The sequence below is a fragment of the Muscardinus avellanarius genome, assembly GCF_963383645.1.
Source record: "Muscardinus avellanarius genome assembly, chromosome: 5".
Classification (NCBI taxonomy): Eukaryota; Metazoa; Chordata; class Mammalia; order Rodentia; family Gliridae; genus Muscardinus; species Muscardinus avellanarius.
The window spans coordinates 123,553,559-123,579,239 of NC_137790.1; the positions used below are offsets into that span (position 1 = coordinate 123,553,559).

General features: G+C 41.0%; 1 pseudogene across 1 annotated transcript; it reads right to left on the reverse strand.

Annotated features, from left to right (window-relative positions):
- Positions 1-2,647: 2,647 nt before the first annotated feature.
- On the reverse strand, positions 2,648-3,217 carry LOC308263199 (cell division control protein 42 homolog; annotated as a pseudogene). The gene has a single exon. The product of its transcript is annotated as a cell division control protein 42 homolog (transcript).
- Positions 3,218-25,681: the final 22,464 nt, after the last annotated feature.

Here is a 25,681-nt window from a genome sequence, read left to right on the forward strand (position 1 = left end):
ACAAAATTTCTATAAAAAGTAAAGATGGCTGCAACATAAACCCACTTCTCATGTTCTGACCCAAATAATTTTCAAGCTAGAAACATGCTCTGGGGAAATCATCTTTTTTGTGTGCTTTTCTTGGGGCAATTATTATTACACATCCTGCTGAGATTCCAAGTGTTACACACACACACACACACACACACACACACACACAAACACACACACACACACACATCGCTTGGTATGTTCCCCTCCATACAGCCGCCTCTGACGAAATAGCCTGAATGATACCCAAAGCTTTACATCCAGTTTCTGAATGTAGCACCTGCTGTTGTGTTGTTGGGAACTAAAAGCAAACACTTGTACATTTTCCAGGCCTTGTGCCCCCTGCTTACCTCGACTTCCCAGGTGTCCCGAGGCTCCCTTTGACCCACCACTTTGGTCTTCTCTTGTGGAATACTGTCCCATGACTTCTACATTCCTGGTCAACTCCTACCCTTACTACAGAACCCAGGCCAATGCTGCACTTTTAGGGAGGCATTTCAGCATCCCCAGCTGCTGGCCTTTGATAAGCTATCACCATTCTGTCTACCTCCCTCTTGACATTGCTCTCTCCATTCTAGTGAAATCAGCTCATGAGATAATTATACAGTTCGTGGCTCAATGACTGCCCACCTATCAGCAACTGCCCATCAGCGACTGTCCACCTCTACTGTCTACTCACAATTGTATCTTCCAGAATTCTCACAGATAGTAGGAATTTAATAAACATGGGTTGAGCTAATTCACTGATGAAAGAAATTCAGTCAACTGGATTCCACCATTAACTGGTCTCTCTTCCTCAGCCATATTTCTGAAAGCAGGCTGGGCGGCTTGGAAAGGAGGGTGCCTCCTGCTATTTTTCTACCATAGACCTTTGGTGGTTTGTGTATCTTAGAATGAGGAGGCGACTCTTCTGTCTCAAGAGAGAATCACATCTCATACTTCCCCCAGGTGGAAACTGCCTTCATCCTATGATGGGACCCACTCTGCATCAGAGAGTTGACAGAGGAAAGAAAAACTCAAGAGATGCTGATGTCTTACCAAGTAGTGAGTGCCCAAGAGACAGCAATTAGGACAACAAAAGGGACAACTTCAAGATGCTGGGTGTGAATCTGGCTTCTATTCCATTAGCTCAAGTGCGTGGGTTCGGTTTGAGGGATGGCTCATTCTCTTGGCATCTGCACTAAGGCAACGATGTGAACAAACTTCGCACCGAGGAGAGGCTTCTGTGTACTCAGGCAATGGATGGGACTTTGCTGTGCTCCGCATTATATTAGCACAGGAATTTACTTCCTGGCTGGCTCACTTTCAGAATGAAATAATAAAAATAGGCTGTAGAAAAAGCATCTGCCTTTTCTAAACTTGATGGCAATATTTGGTGGATAACATAAACAAGCTGGCTTTTTTTTTTTTTTTTTTGCACCAGAGACTGAACCCAGGGTCATTCTGCCTCAGAGATGCACTACCAGTCCTTTATATTTTTTATTTTGAGAAACAGGGTGTAGCTAATTTTCTAAGAGTTTCATTAAGTTGCTGAGGCTCACCTTGAATCTAAAATCCTCCGGTCTCAGCCTCCCAAATACTGAGATTATAGGTATGTGCCACCACACCTGGTCAGCTGGCTCATTTTTTTTTAGTTCAGCCCAGAATACCCTCAATCTGAGTTTGTGTGATTGGTGATCACAGTTAGATTAACTCCTCCTCCTCCTCCTCTCCTCTTCTTCTTCTTCTTCTTCTCCTTCTCCTTCTCCTTCTTCTCCTCCTTCTTCTTCTTCTTCTTCTTCTTCTTCTTCTTCTTCTTCTTCTTCTTCTTCTTCTTCTTCTTCACTGGGGATGAAATCCAGGGGCATTCTATTTTTTATTCTTTATTTTTAAACAGGGTCTCACTGAGTTGCAAAGGGCCTCACTAAGTAACTAAGGCTGGTCGCGAACCGTGATCCTCCAGTCTCAGCCTCCCAAATGCTGGGGATAGAACCCAGGGACATTGAGCTACATACCTAGACCTATGTTTTATTCTTTATTTTGAAGCAAGGTCTTATTACATTGCAGAGGGCCTCAGTAAGTAGCTGAGGCTGGCCATGAATCTGTGATCCTCTTGTTTCAGCCTCTCAAGTACTGGGATTACAAGTGTATGCCACCATGCTGACTTAGATTAACCATTTTTGGCAGAAATTTTGTATAGCTGATGACAGGAGACATGTGATTTTATTCTGTTCTCTGCCCCTACTCCTTACCCCATTATAACATACTGAAATAGACAACACTAAGCAACTCTGTAGGACCATGCCTCTGGGGATCCCCACAGCCTCCCTTATTTTTACCTGAAGATAGTATTAAAGCTAAATTTCAAGTTTTCTTTGGTTACTCTTTCTCTGATTTACTTCTAGTAGATTTGACTTATACATGTTAATAAAGTTGTGTTTTCCCCTTCTCAATCTGTATTTTGTTACAGGGGCCCCAGTAGAGAACCTGATAAGATAAAATTATTTTTTTTCTCCCCTACAAATTCAAATGTCAGCTTTCTTTTTTTCCAGAAACAAATTTTAATTTTTAATCTTTGATTTGATTTAAATATTGCTTTTAGTATATTGCCTGCGCAGACAGGGCTCTGGAGAGGTGTTCATAGCAGCACACACCTGAGGGTCTTCTTTGGTTCAGGAGGCTCCAGGAGAGTCAATATTGCTTCAGCAAACACATTCTTTAGGCCTTTCTGTATGAGTGCAGAGCACTCCCCAAACTTGACAGTCTTCAGATTGCGGGCTAGCTTTTCAGCAGTCTCTGGACTGATAGGCTTCTGTTTGTTCTTGGGAAGTTTCTCAATAGTAGAAAGGTCATCTCTGAGACCAGTTTGGGTCTCAGCAAGCAAGAAAAATCTTTGGACAGTGGTGAGTTATCTCAAGCACTCACTTTTCTTTCACATTTTCAAGTGAGGAAAGAGAGACCACTGAAAAACAGACTAGAAATACAACTCTTTGTGGATAACTCAGTGATTGTAATCTGGCATAATCCTCTTGACCTGCAGTATCAGAAGGTCCAAGAGTAAATGGCTCTTCACCAATCATAACTGTCTGCATAATTGGTACATAGTTGGTACATATTCAGATGGACATTAGTTTGTTGAGTAGTATATTGGGAGGCATGTTTTACCAACAGCACCATCACCCACAATAATGCATTAAATAGTCTGCATCTCAGAAATAGTTTTGCATCAACTTTTAAGTATTTTGCATTTGATGCTGACCTCAGCTTCTCTGCTGGGTGTTGACAGCACTCAAACAGCAGCTTTTTATTCCATTATGTTCTGGCCAGGCCAAAAATCCAAAGGTTTTACTTATTTCTGGATCAATAAAGATCTGGACCCACCGAGGGATTTGGCTTTTTCAATTAAACCCCTGAAACTTTGGCTAAAGATCCTGGATACGCCTACTATAAAGACACCTAAGATGCCATTTCCTTTTCTTTTCTCTTTGTGGTACTGAGGATTGAACTCAGGGGCCTTTTACCTTTGAGCTACACTTCCTGACCCTATTTTATTTTTTATTTTGAATTACTGAGGCTCGCCTGGAACCTGTGATCCTTCTGTCTAAGCTTCCCAAGTACTGGGTTGTCAGGAATACCTTACTATTCCCAGAACCAAGATGTTTTTAAAGACCTCCCTTGAGTTGGATACAATGGCACACACCTGTCATCTTGGTATTTGGGAGGCCGAGACAGGAGGATCACAGATTTCAAAACAGCCTCACAACTTAGCCAAACCCTACTTAAAAATTAAAAATAAAATAGGACTGGGGTTGTATCTCAGAGGTAGCATGCCCCTGAGTTCAGTCCTTAGTATCATGGGGTGGGGGGAGGGAGAGGAAGGACCTCCTTGAACAGGAAGTCTATAGTTGATGATTTTTTGTGTGTGGTACTAGAGGTGGAACCCAGAGGCTTTCTACCTCTGGGCTATACTCCCAGACCTATTTTATACTTCATTTGGAAACAAGGTCTCTAAGTTGCTGAGAGCCTCACTCAGTAGCCGAGGCTGGCTTTGAACCTGTGCTATCTTCCTGTCTTAGCCTCCCAAATGCTGGGATTACAAGCGTGTGCCACCATGCCCAGCTTATAGTTGATTTTTAAGAATTGCCTAAAGTTTGCACATAGGGAAGAGTTACCCAAGTAAAGAAACATACATGAGCAAATGGACATCCTCAACAAAGAGCAGCTTTCTTCTTCGACAGAGTGATGTCATTCATTCACTCATTCAACAGGAGATGAGGAAGTCAAACACTGTTCTCCATGCTGGGTTTTAACCCTTAAACAAAACCAGCGAATCATCGTTTTCTTCCTACCACAACAAAACATTTTTTTTTTTAAGAAAGCAAACACTTGTGTCAGATGAAAAGAGGGTTCCTTTTGAAAATGCCTCCTTGCTATTCCTGTATTTATAGAGATGGGTAAGTACATAAGAAACAAACAACTCCTGGGAGCCTGTGTCAGAAAGCTCGTGCTGGTTACCTGCTTTTTGTGGAAAGTGGTTTCGGTGTTCGTACTACGTGATTGGCATTATTCTATATTTTCCACAGTCTGCTGTGTTTCGGTGTAACACACCGAAATTTGTTTTAGTTTTGTTACCTGAAAACCAAAAATGCAGGTTCTCAAGAACTTTGTCCCAGGTGCACTGGCCTGAGGCTGTGTGATTCACAAGGGGCAGGGGAGCTGAAAGAGGCTGGCCTGGGTTATTTTGTCTGGGCTTTAACTAGCTCTATTTTTATTGAGCAACCAAAGGCCTGGAGGTGCTAAGGTTGAGCTATGGGTTAACTGGTCTTTTTAAGCAAAATCTAGTAGAGCTTGAGGAGACACGATGCAACACATTACTCCCTAAAGTTTCCTGCACTCCCCTGGGGCCCATGAGAAAGTATAAAGACCAAGGGTGAGCTGAGAGCATTGAGAACTTTTTTGTGTGTGGTATTAGGAACTGAACACAGGGCCATTCTACCTCTGAGCTATGCCTCCCAGCCCTATTTATTATTTTTATTTTTATTTTTATTTTTATTTTTATTTTTATTTTTATTTTTATGGTGGTACTGGGGTTCCTGGAAACCCTTCTACCTCCGGGCTACACTCCCAGATCTATTTTTTTTTAATATTTTCATTTGGAAACAGGGTCTCTGAAGCCAGCGAGGCTGGCTTCGAACCTGCACAATCCTCCTATCTCCGCCTCCCAAATGCGGGGATAACAAGCATCCCCGCATTTGGGAGGCTGAGACAGGAGGATCACAGTTCGAGAACAGCCTTAGCTACTTAGGGAAGCCTTTCCAACTCAGTGAAACCCTGGTTCAAAATAAAGAATAAAAGTAGGGCTAGGGGTATAGCTCGGAGGTAGAATGCCCCTGGGTTCCATCCCCAGTACTGTAAAATTAATAAATAATAATAATAATAATAATAATAATAATAATAATAATAAATTTTTAAAAAGATGTGTGAAAAGCTTCAAATAATACAATGTGGAATCATGTTGAAAACAGTGATTGAATTGCATCAGGTTAATTCAGGAACAGTAGCATTTATGCTGAGCTTGCCACGGGGTGGGCCTGCATGAATACTTCATATGCACCCTTTCGTTTAACTACCCCCCCCAACAAAAAAAAAATCCTGCAAGTCTGAGCATTTCCATTTTACAGAGGAAGAAACCGAAGCCCAAGGATTCTTTGCCAGCTATTAAGTAAGAAACAAGGGTCCTCTGACTCCGTAGCCCGTAGTAGCCACTCCTTATCATGATGAAGTACTTACCGCTTTTCCTCTCCTTTGAATTCACTGAAAGAATGAGACCTTTGCATAGGGAAGCGTTACAGCATATCTGCTGCCCACTTCTGAAGCCAGGATGTTCCGTGAAAATGTACTAATTCCAATTTTTATAGGTATTAGTAAAATCCACACAGCAATAATAGTAGACAATCTTTAGCTTAAGTAAACAAGAATGCCTGAGGTAAAGGATGAGGTATTGCAACAATCTTAATGATGACAGTGAGGATCCCTCCTGGTATTTAAAACATACAGTCAACAAAATAAACACAAATGGCATTATGCTTCATTTTACAAAATGGCATTGGTCACCATTTTACAGTATCTGTACCATGAGACTGATTAGGTTTAGCTATGCCGATAAAGTATTTTCCACTAGAAATATGATAAAGATTTCAGGAGACTATTAATGTCTTTGATATTAAAAGTTATTTCAAATTAATAACCACATGATTATCACACAGGCAAAAGGGAAAAAGATATGAACATCTCAAAGCAGGAATACATATATAACCAATAAACCCATAAAAATGGCTAATCTTGAAGATAATCAAAGAAATGCAAAGTAAAGTCCACAACTATACCTTGTTTTTCTTGTCACATCGGCAATGATGAAAAAACTGATAATGCCGCAGAGATGGAGTGTGGTCAAGTAGGGCTAACATGTTTCTGATGGAAAAAATGGATAAAACATTGAAAATGTTTCGCTATCCCCCAAAATGTAGTATTTACATCACGAGGCACCAAAATATTATTTTAAAATAATATTTAATGGCATGATTAAAATGCTTTGATATCAAGTGAAAGATCTCTCTCCTCTACTGCAAGACCCTTATTCTTCATCCTTTCATTTCTTTGTTTCTCACTCCTTAATCTTCAAGGATGGGCTCCCCTCCTCACTTTCCAGGGCAAGGTGAAAAATCAGACCCTGTTGCCAAAGTCAGTGGGAATTTATTTTGCTGGAAATTTCTGCTGAGTTTATTTTTTTATTTCATTTTTAATATGCTTCTGGGGCGCCTTATAGTCTCACATCCCAATGTGAATCATGTTGATGGTGACATATGTGTTAAATGCTCTCTTTCTGGCACCGACTTTTTAGTTGGTAAAACGCTGTCTATTCTTTGTCCATGAATCTTTCTTATTCATCTTTTCAAACAGGGACCAAGCTCCATCTTTGCACCGATATTCTCTTCTCTTTTAGGCTCTCCTGGGACAATGTGAAACAAATTTTCATTTCAAAATTTCATTATCTCCAGCCTGATCTATCATTTGTGTGTGGAAGGGCGGGGAGAAGAGGCGTACTGGGGATGGAACCCAGGGGTGTTCTACTTACAAGCCACACCCCGAGCCTTTTTTATTTTTTATTTTGAAACAGGGTTTCACTACATTGCTCAGAGTCTGTGTTCAGGGTAAAGTCAGCAGGCCCTTCTTTGTCACCTAATTGCTGGTGCCCTTTTATTAAAATTAATTTCCAATATGTTTGTACTGTAGGGAAATGTTCCAGAGTGTTTTATCAAACAAGGTGGCCCTCTTTCCCCACAGGAGCACTCTCAGGCTGGAACTGACTCCTACAACCTCATCAGAGCTGCTAAATTTCTAGAAGTTAAACACAGTTATTATACAAATAAAAAATACAAACTTTCAATTACAGATGTCTTACAACAAAGTTAGAAATACTAAGAATCCACTGATTCATAATGATAGGGGTGACAGTCTACTAACTATGACTTAGGCTTTTGAGATTATTTACACCCACTGTTGTTGTACAGTAGAAATACTGGAGATGGTGTGGTTGCTGCTACATGTACATTCCCAGCTCTTCTCCACTGACATAACATCGGTGGCTTGAAATTAGCCTTGGAGGGAATACTTTACACCATGGAAATTGGCAAGTGCTATAAATCAAGTTTTGATTTTTTATTGTCTAAACACAATGAAGAAAATGGTAAAAATGCAGCTTAGTTTTAAAATGTGTCTTATATGTAGTTGTCTATACATTGTGATTAGCTGAAAGCTGGAGAAAATATTCTTTTTTTTGGGGGGGAGTACTGGGGATTGAACTCAGTGGCATTCTACTGCCAAGCTATACCTCCAGTACTTTTTACTTATTTTGAAAGTCTCACTAGGTTGCTGAAGGCCTTACTAAGCTGCTGGAGCTGGCCTTGAACATGCGATCCTCCCCTCTCAGCCTCTCAAGTACGAGGTTTACAAGCATGCACCATCACTCCTGGCAAAAGAAAATACTCTCTCAAGATCTGAAGCCGGGCATGGTGGCGCATGTTTGTAATCCCCGCACTTGGGAGGCTGAGACAGGAGGATTACACAGGTTCAAAGCCAACCTCAGCTGGTTTAAGAGACCCTGTTTCCAAATAAAATATTAAATAAGTCTGGAAGTGTAGCCCGGGAGTAGAAGGCCCCTTGGTTCCATCCCCAGTACCACCAAAAAAAAAAAAAAAAAAAAAAAAAAAAAAATTTCTGAAAACCGTTACATCATTGAGCAAAGAAGTTGTTCCTGCCCTTTATGAACAAGTTAAATTTTGATAAATATGTCTTTATTGTTTTACTTTCACCTTACTTGTGAACATAAATAAAAACATCAACTGACATTCATAGTGAAACTACTTAGAGATCTGAGGTTAAACATTTACTGACACTAGAGTTTCAGGCCTTTGAAACTATGAAAACACCAGACACCTAAGTATTGTTAATGTCTGCAAGCCTAGTTCCCATCTGTACTTCCAAGGAAACCAAAACCACTAAGAAAAAATGAGCTGGTGGTTAGAGCTGATGCAACATATGGAGAACATTTAAAATATAATACAGTTGAAAACAAAATACAATGAAATCTTTCAAAAAGGTATATACAGTAAAAATCTCCCTCCCACCACCATCCCTTATCCACGTTATTTCCTCTCCCCTGGGACAATTAGTTGTTGAGTTTTAAGACACAAACAAGTGCATTTCCTATTTTTCCCCTTGCTGCTGCATCATTTTGAGTACAAACGATACCCTACAATACAAAAGAACTACTTTGCACCTTGCTCCCCTGCTTAACACATCATAAAGCTCTGTCCCTACCCGGGCCATGGCCACATAATCTAGCGGTGTATAGACGTAGCATCATTTATGGACCCGTTATTTAACTATCATGTAGTGACATTGCAATGGTTTTGAAGGGAACTTAATTTTCTTCTGTGTATTGTAGTGTCCCCATACGCCATAGATAGCAGCCCAGGAGGGGTCGCAAAGCCTCACTGCTGATTACCTTTTGACTTGGGACAAGTCATTTGATCTTCTGAACTTTTGTATGCTCACCTTTATTTTTTATTTTTTGCTGTACTGGGGATGGAACCCAGGGCATCTACCTAACTCCGAGGGACACCCCCAGCCCTATTTTCTTTTATTCTTTATTTTGAAACAGCGTTTCCACTGAGTTGCAAAGGTCCTCACTAAGTAGCTGAGGAAAACCACCATCCTCCTGTCTCAGCCTCCCAAATGCTAGGATTACAAGCCTGCACCACCACGCCTGGCTGTATGCTCATCTTTAAAATGAGGATGAGTATCCCTGCCTTGCCCACCTCTTTGGGTTGTTTTGAAGGTCAGAGCAGATTGTTTGGAAACACTACTGAGCACCATATCTACATGCAGGGCCACACGTCTCCTGCCCTCTGCTGTGCACGGGGCATCCAGTCCTGTGGAACTTACCTGTGCTGGGACCCTCTGCATCTAAGCACCTGCATGTGCCCTGTACTTCCACCTGGGATGCCTGGCCACCCTCCTCTCCCTCCTCACCTCACCGATCCCTTCCCTCCTCCAGCTCCCAGCTCTCCTGTCCTCAAGGTTGGACCCTGTGTCCTCCTGAACACCCTCTTCAGAGCAGCACCATTGCCAACTCACAGAAGAGGAGACCGTATGTTCAATTCACAGCCGCACCCTAGCACCTTAATAAGTGCTCAGGGAATAAGTGAAGAAACAGGTGCTCTCTATAAAGATACAAAGGAATAAAAATAAATTTTGTAGCTGGATATGATGGCGCATGCTTGTAATCCCGGTAGTTGGGAGGCTGAGACAGGAGAATCGCATCACTAACTCCCTGAGTTCATAAAACATAGATAATTCCTTTATCATAGGGTTATGGAGAAGAACAAAGATGGGAATAGAGGTCTTTCTTGCCCTAGTATGCAAATTTTATTTTATTTTATTTTGTACTAGGGATGGAACTCAGGGCATTCTACCTCCGAGCTACACTCCCAGCCTTATTTTATTTTTGAAATAAGGTCTCACTAGGTTGATGAGCTGGGAGTGTAGCTCAGATGTAGAATGCTGCTGAGTTCTATCCCTGGTACGAAATAAAATAAAAACAAATTGTGTATACTAGGACAAGACCTCTATTCTCATCTTTCTTCTCTCTACAACCCTATGATACAGTAATTACTACCTCTGCTTTATGAGCTCAGGGAGAGAGTGATGTTGGATTCCAGTGCTGGCGGATGCAAGGTCTCTCCTCATGGTGTCACAGGTCCCTCCATAATATCACCCTGTCCCCCAGTGCGGTTGCCAACACTGATTGATAATTATGATGACCAGCCATGGGGACAGTATGTTTTTTGTATTTTTCAGCCCTCCCTATTTTCTCTGAGTAGAGATAATAAAATGTGCATGCCCACCGGTGAAATGACTGCAAATTCCCTCAAATGGATGATTCCATGGGCTAGGGTGGCCTGAGAAGACTTCACGGCAGAAGAGACTAGAGTTGATTGGAGGAAAGGGTAGTCTTTGGTAGTGTGAAGAGAGAGGGCCTGAGTATTTGGAAAACACGGAAGAGGCCGAGTTATGGAGAGCCTTGAGTGTCTCAGGAATGTTTCTGAAGTGATATTATGAAGGGAATACTTGATTTCCCCTTGCCTTTTAAAGTTACAGGTGGGTGTGATGGTACATGCTTGCAATCACAGTACTTGGGAAGCTGAGACAGGAGGATTGCAAGTTTGAGGCCAGCCTCAGCAACTTAAAAATATCCTCAGCAATTTAAGTGAGACCTTGTTTCAAAATTTAAAAAAAAATAGGATTTATCTAGCCTTCTTGAGTGCTTAGCTTTAGCTAAACTTTTTTTTTTTTTCTTGATGGGAATCCGAGCCTGTCTATCCCAGAGTTTCCACTTCAGAGTCCCAGAAACCGTGAGAAACGGAAAGTGCTAAGGACCTTTGAACCCTGCTGTGTCAGGGTGGAGCAGGACATACCCGTCCTTTCAGTGAGTGAGGAGTTTTCTGATCTTTCGTAGTTAAAGAAAACACTAGAATTGCATGTGGTTTGTGGTGCGAGACCTCTGCAATCAAATGGCGTATAAGGGAAGCTGAATCGCCCCTACTTTCCTTAATCACTTTCAAACTCAGCTTACAAACTGCTTGCAAGAATCAGCAAGTTCCCACAATTAATTATTTTTCTTCTATCAGGCATTCAAAGGTGACTCTTTCGAAACACTTATCTGCCAAAGTTTCCAGCGCAGGGCTTTTCGTTGGCTTCTTGCCTGGTTTTCGCAGATCTTCTTGTTCCTATCCTTCTTACTTTCCCTGGAAGAATCGCCCCGGGGGAGGGGACACCTTCCTAACACCTGCTCCTTGCTCCTTGGTTGACAGGGCATTTGGGCTGCATGGAAAACACTTACTATGGATGGAAAATCCAGCCCTGGAAAGCTTGAGATCAGTACTCCTCAAGCCTGTCTCAGGACAAAGCCATGCTCCAGAGGAGCTATAGGCAGGGAATGTGTTTCTTTTTTTCTTTTTTTCTTTTTTTTTGGTGGTGCAAGGGGTTCCTGGAAGCCCTTCTACCTCCCGGCTATGTTCCCAGACCTATTTTTTATATTTATATTTGGAAACAGGTTCTCCTAAGCCAGCACAGCTGGCTTCGAAGCTGCGGGATCCTCCTGTCTCCGCCTCCCAAGCACGGGGATTACAAGGGTGCGCCACCACGCCGGCAAATAAATGTGTTTCTTTTTGAAATTTACCTTTTAAAATGCAGCAGACCTCAGGGTAGGGAGGAGCTGCGCATTTGTGCCCCAGGTTTAACTTATACTGAAGGTTTCTGGCCTCTAGGGCACCACAACATTCCAGCCCTGACCTCTGGACCAATAACAGAGAGGGCAGGAGTATCTGAGACACAGCCCTAACTAGGGGGAGCACATATTTATCCTATAGATTAGGACACTTTTAAGAATAAGATAAGATTGCTAAAAATAATCAGAACCACAGTATAGGGTTTAAAAATAGTTGTTGAATGACAAACTAGTTTCATTGTTATTGAACTTAGGAGGAAGCTCTATTCAAAAGCTATTTTTAAAATTTATTTATTTATTTATTTATTTGTTTATTTATTTATTTGTTTATTTATTTATTTATTTATTTATTTGGGTGGTACTGGGGTTCCTGGAAGCCCTTCTACCTCCGGGCTACACTCCCAGACCTATTTTATATATATTTTAAATTTGGAAACAGGGTCTCTTAAGCCAGCAAGGCTGGCTTCCAACCTGCGCGATCCTCCTGTCTCGGCCTCCCAAGCATGGGGATTATGAGCATGCACCACCACGCCTGACTTCAAAAGCTATTTTAAAAAATAAAATTGCTTACAAAAGTAAAAGTAGCATATCCAGATATATTACAGATAAATAAAAGTAAAAAAGAAAAAAATTTATTGATCCTTTAGACCCAAAAAAATAAGGATAGTAATTTTTGGTACCTAGTGATACACTTAATATATTTCTTATATATACTCTGTCTCAGTCAATCACAGAATATTATAATCTTTTTCAATAGAGTATTTTCGTTTTAAAATAAAGCCTAAAGCCACTTTCAAGTTTGCATTTTATAGTTATTTAATTTAAAATTGTTAGCACCTTTTTCTTTTTACATTTTAAATTGAAAATTAAAATAAATAAATAAAATTATTTATTTATTATTTATTTATGTGATATTGGGGCTTAAACACAGGGAACATCTACCTCTGAGCTAAACTCCCAGCCCCATTTTATTCTGAAAAAAGATCTTGCTAAATTTGTGAGGCTTGACACAGACCTGTAATTCTCCTGTCTCAGCTTCCCAAACACTGGAATTACAAGGATGTACCACCACACTCGGAAAAAATAACATTTTAAGGTGTACATAATATCTAATAACTTAGAAAAAAATCTGTATAAAAATTTATCTCTAATTTCTTTTTTGAAAGGTTTAAACGTTTAAATCCAAATATTTTCATAAGTATTTTGTTTGTTTGCTTGATTTGCCTTTTTTCTTATCAATTTTGTACCTTAGTTTGACAAGTTATTTACTTATTATGCTGGGGATTGAATCCAGGGATGTTCTAACTCTGCGTTATAACCCCAACCCAATTTTGTTTCTTAATTTTGAAACGGCCTCACTAAGTTGCAGAGGGCCTCACACGTGGCCTCATTAAGTAGCTGAGGCTGTCCGTGAACCTGTGATCCTCCTGTCTCAGCCTCTCAACTACTGGAATTACAAGCATGTGTCACCGCCCGGCTTGTACTTAGGTTTTCATTAAACTCCCTTTTTCATTTCCTTGAGGTCACTGCTATTGAAAGGGCTTATTGTAAAATAACATCAAAGCATTCCCAAAGAGTAAATAGTTAGTCAGGGACCTGGGCCATTTGCTAAGTGTCTAAGCCATGGTAATGTTCAGCCTGCACAATGAATTCCATGGTGGGAGTGCCCTTTCTTTCTTTCTTTCTTTCTTTCTTTCTTTCTTTCTTTCTTTCTTTCTTTCTTTCTTTCTTTCTGGTACAGGGGTTTGGAACCCAGGGCCTTTCTACCTCCGGGCTACATCCCCAGCCCTATTTTTTATAATTTATTTGGAAATAGGGTCTCACTAAGTTGCTGAGAGCCTCACTAAGTAGCTGAGGCTGGCTTCGAACCTGTGTGATCCTCCTGTCTCAGCCTCCCAAGCACGGGGATTACAAGCGTGCGCCTCCATGGCTGGCTTCATCTTTTACTTTTTGTATATATTTTCTGTACACCTATCCCATCATTTTCTGTGCTTTTCACTTACCTGGAAACTTGGTGACCTTGTGCATCTGCAGACAGTGGTGCAAGCCAATAGTCCAAGCCAATAGCTCCAGCAGCGTGCAACAGCCCTAAGACCACTACGTGCGAGGCCAGAAGGAGGTGTCTGTCCCTACTGTGTGACTGAAAACTCACCATCAGTGACAGCCCTGCATGGTGCTCCTCAAAAGGAAGTGTTAGCAACATTGCTCTGAAAAGAGCTGAGGACAGAGAGGTGGGTTCTTTCTGGTGTCTCTCAGACTTTACCATACGTGAAAAAAACATTGCCCATGCGTGCCCCACACTTCCACGAGTCTCCAAGCAAAACAAGTACAAAGTGACTGTCTGCCCAACCCCTTCTGCCATGTTTTAATGCGACTACCAATAAGCACCCTTTATGAGAAAATGAAACATCAGCCAGGCGTGGTGGTGTAGGCTTGTAATCCCAGTACTTGGGAGGGTGAGACAGGAAGATCGCAGGATAGAGGCCAACCTTAGCAACTTAACAAGACCCTGCTTCAAAATGAAAAATAAAAGAAGGCTGGCGGTGTAGCTCAGAGGTAGAATGCCCCTAGATTCAATACCCATATCACACACACACACACACACACACACACACACACACACACACACACACAATTTGAGTTCCTATCCAGCCTGCAAGTCCGTGTTAAGGGGCTCCAGGATTCCTTCAGTTTCCATTTGTTTCACTTCTAATCACTCTACTCTGCAGGCATGTCTTCTTTTAGCTCTCCAGATATGCCAAGACTCATCTGTCAGTAGAGCCCCAGAGGCTGCTCCCTGGAGCATCCCTGGAATGTCCTCCCCGCCTCCTCCTGAGCTTGGCTCCCTCTCCAACTGCTGAAGACTCTGAGTTTAGGCTTCACCTCCTCAAAGCATTCCTCCCGGCTGGCTGCCTCTCCACAGGGCATCTGTCTTGCCTTCTCTCAATCTCAGCCCACATTTCTTTCCTTCATAACACTTACTGCTATGTGCAGTAATTATTTTGTTTGTTGACTTGTTTATGTGACTGACAGCTCCTATTATGAGAATGAAGACTCGTGAGAGAAGTGCATTATCTGTCTTTTTTACCTTCATATATTCCCAGAGCTGAGAGAGTCGTCTGGCACCAAATACTGAACAAAAATCTATTGAATGAATGAAGATATTAATATTATTTAAAGTGCAAGATACACATCAAGGGATTTACAAAACAGTTGGGTCCAATTTTTTTATGTGTGCATATACATATATGTAATTACATATATAAGTACATGTATGTGCATATATACTACATATACACATATATAATTTTCTTTTAATGCCTTGGCACATCTTGCAGAAGTAAATATTGTCTCTTGACATCTTGAGTTGGGTCCAATTTAATGTATATGAAAACACTGTAATATCAGGCTTTCTAAAAATGTTTTATTTTCGTGATGACTTTACCATACATCTAGCAGAGGCACTTCCCAGATACTCCAGGTGTGCTGCACAGGGCCAGGGCTGACCTGCTGAGTCCCGCATCCTGTGATGCTGTGGACAGCAGTATCCTCTGAGCCCCAAGCGTGTAGACACTGCAGGTCACGGGGTGATTCAGCTGGTAAAGTTCTTTGGACCTTTATACCATGTACCAGCTTTGTACCTTTACAAATCTGGCTTTGAATGGAATCGTGGCTTTCAAACAGTTGGTTGAAATGGCTTTGTCAGCCGGGCGTGGTGGCGCACGCTTGTAATCCCCACGCTTGGGTGGCAGAGACAGGAAGATCACACAGGTTCGAAGCCAGCCTTGCTGGCTTAAGAGACCGTGTTTCCAAATAAAAATATAAAATAGGTCTGGGAGTGTAGCCCAGAAGTAGAAGGGCTTCCAGGAACCCCAGTGCCACCAAAAAAAAAAAAAAAAAAAAAAAAAAGAAATGGCTTTGTTAAATACAAGAGTTTGTTGTTTACATAAGTTATCAAGCCTCTGATAACTTTATCTACATTGTTTGATAAATATGTTCCATTTTCCCTCTGCACTTCTGCAAAAGTCCTAGATTTAGGATAAGTTTTCTCAAACTGTATGATACCTTTTGTAAAATACAGTGAACATCTCCAACCTTGACGTTTAAAATAATCCCAAAGGTGAGCCAGGCATGGTGGTGCACGCTTGTAATCCCCCCCATCCCCCCGCCACCACTTGGGAGGCTGAGACAGGAGGATCATGCAGGTTTGAAGCCAGCCTCAGCTGGCTTAAGAGACCCTGTTTCCAAATAAAATATAAAATAGGTCTGGGAGTGTAGCCTGGAGGTAGAAGGCCTCTGGGTTCCATCCCCAGTACCACCAAAAAAAAAAAAAGTAAATAAATAAATAAAATAATAATAATAATCCCAAAGGTGGAAGAGTAGATTTTCAAAGTTTTCATCACATAGAAAAGATAAAATGTTTGAGGAGATGAATATATGTAACCTGATTAAAACATTATGCAATGTATACATATATCGAAATGTTACATGGTACTTAACTGTAATAAGTTGGGTCCCTCCTCCACCTGATCTTACAGTGGAACAGGAAGCGGAACCCCGGAAGCCAGAAGTGGAGATATTGTGAGACTCCAGGTGCCTTGAGACTCCAAACATCGCGATGCTACAGATGTTGCAAGAGCATTGGCATGCCCATAAAACAGCGGTGCCTCCAATCCACCATATGACTCAGCCGGCCAATCAGGACTATGCGCAACTCTCCAGAGGTGTGGCCCGTCGGTCCCTTCCCCCACGGCCAGCTGACTCTCCGGAAGGGCTGGGGCCAGGTCCGAATAAAACAGCAGTCTCTGATAACCCGGTTGGTGTTTTTACCTCACTCCTAAACCCCCTAACTCTATTTTCAACCTAACAAACTGATGATATGTAAAATTTTCATGTGTTATAAGTTAAAAATAAATTAAAATTTAAAATGCCAGCTGGGCATTGTGGCACACACTTGTAATCCCAGGATTTGAGAGGCTGAGACAGGAGGATTGTGATTCGCGGCTAGCCTCAGCTACTTAAGTGAGGCCCTTTGCAACTCAGTGAGACCCTGTTTCAAGAAATAAAGAATGAAAAATAGGGCTGGAGGTAGAATACCCCTGGGTTCCATCCCCAGTACTGCCAAAATAAAATGCCTTTCATCTGGCTTTAATGTATGCTATATCTACTAGTTTCTACTAGTGTTGTAATCATAAAATAATTGAGAAATATTTGTGTGTGTGTGCATGTGCCTGTGTGTGTGCCTCTGTGTGTGTGTGTGCCTCTGTGTGTGTGTGTGTGTGTGTGTGTGTGTGTGTGTGGTATACTGGGAGTTGAAGGCAGGAGCATTCTACCTTGGAGGTACACCCCAGCCCTGTTTTAATTTTTATTTGAAACAGGGTCTCGCTAAGCTGTGGAAGGCCTCACAAGTTGCTGAGGCTGGCTGTGAACCTGGATCCTCTTCCCTCAGCCTCCCAACTACTGGGGTTACAAGTATGCACCACCACACCCAGCTTGAGATTTTTTTTTTTTTTTTTTTTTTTTTTTTTGGTGGTACTGGGGATGGATCCCTTCTACCTCCGGGCACTCCCAGACCTAGTTTATATTTTATTTGGAAACAGGGTCTCCTAAGCCAGCATGGCTGGCTTCAAACCTGGGCAATCCTCCTGTATCTGCCTCCCTAGCACGGGGATTACAAGCGTGCGCCACCATGCACGGCTTGAGGGATATTTTTAACGCACTACTTTTGTTTGTTTGTTTGTTACCCATTGGTAACAAAAGGCTTCTCTATAAACACGCTCCACGTATAATTTTGGCAAAAGGCCGTGTCTCCATTATGAGAAGGAGATAGAGAGAGCTGTGCTAACTTTATGAATGAGTAATGACTTTCATATAAAAGAAAAAGAAAGTCGTATCTCAAGTCACACAAACCAGCCATAGTCCTCGTGTTCTCAACTCTGCACGAACTGCGCACCTGAATATCTAACACTGAGGGATTAGTTGAAAACAATTAGTGTGTATCACGCTCTTACAATCCTGTATCGAATATCAGGTTGTAGAAGAATATTTAAGAACACGAAAAACCGAGAGATATTAAGGTATTACGTGGAAAAAAGCAGGAGAAAAAAGCTTATGTCCAACATGATTCTATTTTATAACATGATTCTATTTATAACTCTGCTTTAAGGAAAGCAGAGTAGAAAAGACTGGAGGCTACATCAAGCCTTAGGAGTCTGGGATGTATCTGAAATCATTTGGTGCGTTCAGAATACTTATGCTCGTTAGTGAGGCCCTGGATGAGGCCACTGATGACCTAAGTATTTCTTGGTGGTGTGTTTGCATTTTCAAAATATCCATTAGTTATTTTCATGTTGCTCAGAGGAAATCGGGCTGATGGACTGGCCTGTGCTAACTAAATCCATACGTGCCTTATCGATAAGCCAGCTTCCCCATTAACTAATCGGGAGTGGAAAAACTAGCGCCATTAGGGAGTGTGGACTATTTATACTCCATCAGAATTTTCTCTCTCTTATGTGAAAATCTGCCAGGAAAGTCAAATTACTATTGATAAACTACTTGCTATCCCCAAGGGGAGAATAAAGGGCAGTGGATCAGAACAAAAGGAGAAGAAGTATGCCAATGACCACCTAAAGCTGGAATGATACGGATACTACATCTTTTTCAGAGGCTCATACTGTATATTTTAATTTTAGCTTAAAATTAAAAATTTTTAGATTTAATTTGAATTTTATTTTACATTAATTAATTAATTAATTAATTAATTTTTGGTGGTATTGGGTTGGAACCCAGGGGCTTTCTACCTCTGGGTCATACTTCTAGACCTAATATTTTATATTTTATTTGGAAACAGGGTCTCACTAAGTAGCTGAGGCTGGCTTTGAATCTGTGCTATCTTCCTGTCTCAGCCTCCCAAGTGTGCGCCACCATGCCTGGCTTAATTTGAATTTTAAATATCTCTCTTCTCTCTCCCTCCCTCTCTCTCTTTCTCCCTCTCCCTCTCTCTCTCTCTCTCATTAGATATTGAACCCAGAGGGCATTCAACTTCCAAGCTCCACCCCAGTCCTTTTTATTTATTTATTTGTTCTAAAACAAGGTCTTGGAAGGTTGCTGAGGGTCTCACTAAATTGCTGAGCCTGACTTTGAACCTGTGATCCTCCTGTCTCAGTCTCCCAAGTACTAGGATTATAGGCATGAGTCACCACACCTGACTAAAGCTTCTCTTTTTAGTGCATTGGGGTGATAATGTTCAAGTCTCCATTAATAAATTAATTAAAAACATTAACAACACCTTTCATTTATATTCCATTAAAAACACCTTTCATTTATATTTTGAAGGCATTTGTGACTGTTTCATTTGTTAGAATTAGCTGTTTTGGTCTGGATTTTGGGATGGCTTGATTCCAAAATTTTTCTTATAGCAAAATCCAACACCAATATAGTTAAGAGAAGTTTTTCTCATCGTGTTTTTCTATCGGCTTTCACTTCTTTCTTTAAACACTGTTATCTGCTTCCCTTGCCAGTGACCTTTACCCCTCTGTCGTTTGGACCATTCTGCTGCAGACTGGACTCTGGAAATCCCGGGCGCCGTGCTCCCAAGCAATGACAGCGTGTTAGCTCCATTTTTCTGGCGCTTAGCAAGTTAACACTTCACTGGTAAACAAGCCAGCCACAGAAGAACATGATTTCTGCTTGGCAAATCCTTCACCAAGTGTTTCGATGACAAGAATCAAGTTAAGGCGGGATACTGACCACACAGAACTCCCCACATTCCCTACAGAATGTGAGTTTAAAAGTATAGAATTTGTGAGTTTAAATGTCATGGTTGCATTTATTAGCAAGAAGTAGATCTTTATTAGCATTGATCAGGAAGTAAATATTATGATTTTATTTTTAATCGTCATACCTTAGCATCTATCCCCAGGGCTTGCTAGAGAGAAAGTGACCGAGACAGTGCGCCAGAGACTTCTCATATTCCTGTAAGTCTTATGAAAAAAGACACCAGCTGTCTTTGTTTTTGTTTTTAAAGAATGCTGGTGGAACTGAAGCATGGTGGCTCATACCTGTAATCTCAGTACTTGGAGGTTGAGACAGAAGGATCTCAAGTTCACGGTCAGCCTCAGCAACGTAGTGAGACCCTGTTTCCAAATGAAATAACAAAAATAAGGCTGAGTATGTAGATTGGAGATAAAATGCCTCAGAGTTCAATCTCTAGAAACACATACACACACATACAAAAAGAATGTAAATCAAACTGCCTTGGAAGCTGAGCGAGTGCTTCTGTCAGAGCAATGAGCACGGGTACTTGTTTTATTTGCTCTGGGGTCCCTATCAGAGGGTGACATTGGCTACACCTGCTGTAAGTAATCAAGTCCTCAGTCTGACCCAAGTCTCCTGGCTTGCACCAGCGTTTTATAAAATGGTGTCAGAGTCACTTAGCTTCAGATCAGGAGAAGATCTCAGGCCCCTCACAGTTTTTAAGAGCAAGCACTCAAACCAAAAACAAACAAGTTGTTGAATAAGTGAATCCCCCAATTACTTAGGGTCTTAATATTCTTCTAAGTAATCGACTGTTACCCAGGGAAAGACCCACCCCATAACTTCTATTTGCAGTGGACTCTTTCACAACATATTTTCATTAGAGTACCAGTGTGTGTTAGTCAGCCCGTGTTTGGTTTAGATATCAGTGTTGACTTAAAAATGTTGGCAGCAGAATGGTTGGACTTGGCTAAACATTGAGTTGTATGATGGGAACTAATTATTTATTTAAGCATTACCTAGTCATATAGGAACTACTGACTTTGGATATTTTCTCCTTGTTTCTGCATCAGTCATCCCTAATAGTTGAGGTGCACAGAGCTGAAGTTGAATTCTCTCTCTTTCTAAAAATAACAATTAATTATCTGTAGAAAGATGTTTGCATTTGGAACACAAAGCACCAAGCTTTGGTGTTTACTTTTCCACTTGTTTCAGAGGTAGATTTGATTGTCACTCTCTTTCAAAACACCTGACAAACCTGAGCCTGGGAATCCTTTACCCAGGGGAAGTGCCCCAGTCCTTCCGCAGGGCAGAGGGCCAAGCTGCTCCCTGCTTCCCTCTTGCTAATCCTGACTCCAAGGTCCTAGACAGAGAGCTGGTGCCAGGCAGCTGGGGTCCCAAAGAAAAAACACTTTCGAGTTGCATAAACACCTGATTTAAAGTCAACCATGATTCATAATCATCTCAGAAACTCTATGGTATGTCAGGAAGAGAGAAGGGCTAGGATTCCAGAGAAATGGGTTTGATTCTAGTCCTGCCACTTTTTCTGTGAGCCTGGACAAGCCATTTGACCTTGCTAAGGCTTTGTTTCCTCAAATGCAAAATAACAATGCTGATGCTGATGCTGATGATGCTGCTGCTGCTGCTGCTGCTGCTGCTGATGATGACGACGATGCTGCCACTTCTGCTTATGTCAACATTATTTTGAGCCTGAAATGAGAAGTCTCAGTTGTGGTCAGTAGATGGAAAAATAAAATAGCAGTTTCCCCCAGCTCTTGGTTGTGAATTTAGAAGGGCTTTGAAAGCATGAAAGTTTACATAAATGGAGGGATAATTAGTAAAGAATATAGCCAGCACATTCTTCTTGAGTTTTTAACCTCCCTTTTTTGAAGGATCAAGTAAATGTCACCCCTTGAATGCACATGTGATTGAAATATTTAAATTATAGTAAAACCAACTCATTTTGGGGACACTATTTATGTGGTAAGGTGAATCACAGAAGTCAAAGCCAAGCCAGAAAGCCAGGCGTGCATGCTTGTAATCCCAGTACTTGGAAAGCTGAGATAGGAGGATCACAGGTTTGAAGCCAGACTCTGCTACTTAGTGAGTTCCTTCGGAACTTTGTGAGACCCTGTTTCAAAATAAAAGAATAAAAAAATAGGGCTGGGGGGTATAGTTTGGAGGTAGAATGCCCCTGGGTTCAATCCCCGGTACCACACATACAAAACAACAACAACAACAAAAATCAGAATCAAATCAGCATTTTTTTTCCATACTAGTTATGGAACCCAGGGGCATTCTACCTCCAAGCTACGTCCCCAGCCCTATTTCTTATTCTTTATTTTGGAACAAGGTCTCATAAGTTGTGTAGGACCTCACTAAATAGCTGAGACTGGTCGAGAACCTATGATTCTCCGGTTTCAGCCTCCCAAGTACTGGGATTATAAGCATGTGCCATCACACCCAGCTTCAAATCACCATTGGATAAAAACATAGAACTTGTTATTTCTTTATGACAGTAGATTTTTCTTAAAGGAGTTAAAATTTGGGCAGCTACCTTTGATCTAATTTGCATGAGGAAAATCCTGAAGAGGACAAAGGATGACTGTGTCACTGTTCGTTCATTTCTGTTATGAACTCGCTTCCTGGGTGGTGCAGAAAGTCTTTCCCCAGGTCTCAAAGAAAGCAGATCTATTATACTGGGAACTGGTCTTTGTGGTAGCAAGTTACTATTGATAAAATCAAAAGTTTTGTGTTTTGACACAGAATGGGAAAAGAAGGGCTAACAAAATATTCTTTATTTTTGTTTTTACTGTATGGCATAATTCTAGTATTAAATCCAGGTGCCAAATATATAAATATATATTCACAGAGGTATACAAGCAGAAGAGGGAATAAACAGTCCTTTTTATAACAAATCACAACATAGATTTTCATTTTCATTGTTTCTCCGTGTCCTCATCAGAAAACCCACTAGAGGAGTATTTTTTAAATTTCTTCAAGCTTCATCATCTGTGAATGGTTATTGCCATTTTATACTGTTGCCTTAAATAAATGTAATCTCTAGTTTCATGTTCTTATGAAATAATGCTTTCCATAATGGGCTACAACTCCGCCCACATAAGATAAAGTGGTGATTACGTAAAGACATTACTTACATTAAGATATATTATCTCAAATTGTGATTGGTTTGTTACTTGCTGTTGACAGGTATCTTTAGAGTACTAAGGCTCCAATATATGCTTCATGTATTGGAGATGTGATGACTCTCTACACCACTGAATCAATAACCCGGTGTCTTCATTAAATTTTGTAATTCTTCCTTAAATATATTCTACTCATTTGACATACAGGATTTTTGAATTTGTTGCCTTGTTGATCACCCATATGCATTTTCAGAACAGAATAATGCAGGTATTTTAGCTTTATATTATAAAAGGCCAACAAATATTTGAACAGGAGCAGCTGGAGGATATCCTCACTGGCAGTCATATCAACTAGCTGAATAAGAGGTGAAGATAAACCAGGTGTGGTGGGCACACCTGTAATCCCAGAGCTTGGGAGGCTGAGACAGGCGGATCACAGGTTCAAGGTCAGCACTTGGTAATTTAGCAAGAGATCCTGTTTCAAAATAAAAAAAATGGGCTGGATGTGGTAGTGCATGCTTGTAATCCAGTATTTGGGAGGATGAGACAGGAGGATCGCAGGTTCGTGGCCAGCCTCAGCTACTTACTGAAGCCCTTAGCTACTTAGTGAGGCCCTTTGTAACTTATTGAGACCCTGTTTCAAATGAAAAAGAATAAATGTTATCAGAGATCTAGTTCCATTAAAGAAAATAAACTCTGATAGAAAAATAGAACTTAGTGAGACCCTGTTTCAAAATAAAGAATAAAAAAATAGGGTTTCGGTAGAATGCCCCTGGGTTCAATTCCCTGTTCCACAAACAACAACAACAACAACAACAACAACAACAACAACAACAGAAACAAAATAAAATATGAAAAGGGTTGAGGCTATAACTCAGAGGTGAAACACCTCCGTTCTGTTTTCAATCCTTCGTAACACACATACACACACACACGCACACACACACAAGCACATGCACATCTGTGCTGATACAGCAAGAAAAATATGTTTTCTATTTTCCTTACTAACATAATGCTTATTGTTACTGCCTTTTACATAAGGCATAACTTCTGGTAAAAAAGATAATTAGGATATACTAAGGTGCAAAGTACCTGTCTCTTCAGATAAACCTCATAGAATCTAAATTTTCTGATAATACTGATTCACTTTAATTCATTTTAACTTGTTTAACAGGTTATGGAACACTTTTGTTTTTTCTTCTGAACGCATAAAACTTTAAAATATTCTAATAGTGAAAAAACTTAAACTTTTATAAAGGTAGGAAGAGTAGTATGATAAAACCTCATGTACCCATTGCAGAGTCAACAGCATTTCACCATTTCTTTCTTTCATTTTTATTTTTTCTGCATCCACAGGAATTTTCTGGGCATTTTGGCTGGTTTGTCTTTATTTATTTATTTTTTGTGAGGAACATATTAAAAATGGCACACATTCAGATTGTGCTTGGTGCCCTCTCTGCCCCCATCCACTTCCCCTTCCCCCTTTCCTAACAATGAGTGTCCAGGTTAAACATGCTATATTCATAATTTTTCACATATTCAGATGTAGCTCCTCCATTAATCAACCTCAGCCTTTTTTTTTTTTTTCAATACTGTGGTTTGAACCAGCTACACCCCCCAGCCCCCGTGATCCTCCTGTCTCAGCCTCCCAAATGCTGGGCTTACAAGCGTGTACCACCACACCTGGTTTACAAAGACATCTTTAAACATCTTTTTGTAGCTGTTTGTGGATGGATGGAGGAATACTTTGGTGGGTCAAGCAAACATGGGCCCTGAGATCCTCCAACATGCCAGGGACATTCTACTTTTCTCCTGCTCAGTACCATCTCTAACCTAGTTAACCTCTCTAAGGTTAGAGATGGTACCGAACACTTCTTTCTTGATATTCTCTTATTGACTTTGTCTTTCTCTGGCCCCTGAGTCCTGAACATTAGCGAGACAAAGAAACTATAAATAGATGTTGGACTTTGGTAGTGTTTGCACAACTCTTTATAACTTACTACTCATTTTCATAGTTATAATCATGTTTAAACATCCTGGATTACTGCTATGTAGGTAAGATTGTACCTTTCTTTCTTTCTTTCTTTCTTTCTTTCTTTCTTTCTTTCTTTCTTTCTCTCTTTCTTTCTTTCCTTTTTTCTCTTTCTTTCCTTCTTTCTTTCTTTTTGTGGTACTGGGGACTGAACCCAGGGGCATTCTACCTCCAAGTTACACCCTCAGACTTATATTTTATTTCTTATTTTGAACAGGGTCTCACTAAGTTGTGTAAGGCCTCCTTATGGAGCTGAGTCTGACCATGAACCTGGAATCCTCCTGTCTCAGCCTCCCAAGTACTGGGATTATAAGCGTGCGCCACCACACCTGGCTAGACTGTGCCTACTGCTTATGGTCTGTGCTCAAGGATTGAAGTTAAGGGACCCACTGAGATCCTGCAAGAGAGAAGCCGGGTCCCAAAAGTCTCTAGCAAACCATGATGGTTTCATTTTTCGGCTGCCTCTGGGTGAAAGCATACACACACACACACACACACACACACACACACACACACACACATCTAAAATCTTTATAAAGGAGATTAAGGGAGGAGTGGAGAAGAAGTTTTCAGCAGAGCATCTTGGAGAATCAACTCTATAGGAGACTTCCTCCAGGATGGAGGCCAGCCTCAGCAACCCAATGAGACCCTGTTTCAAAATAAAAAATAAAAAGGCTGAGGGTGTAGCTCAGAGGTAGAATGTCCCTGGATTCAATCCTCAGTACCCAAACAAAACCAGTAGATCTTCTTTCCCTTCTCCTGGCTTTTAATCAGGAATGAAGAAACTCCTTGCCTTCTTGTGGAGGGATAGGTTTCATGAAGGTTATTCCCATATTAACAGTAGAAGTGGGGTCAATGTGTTGATCTAAGACCCCGATAAACCAAGAG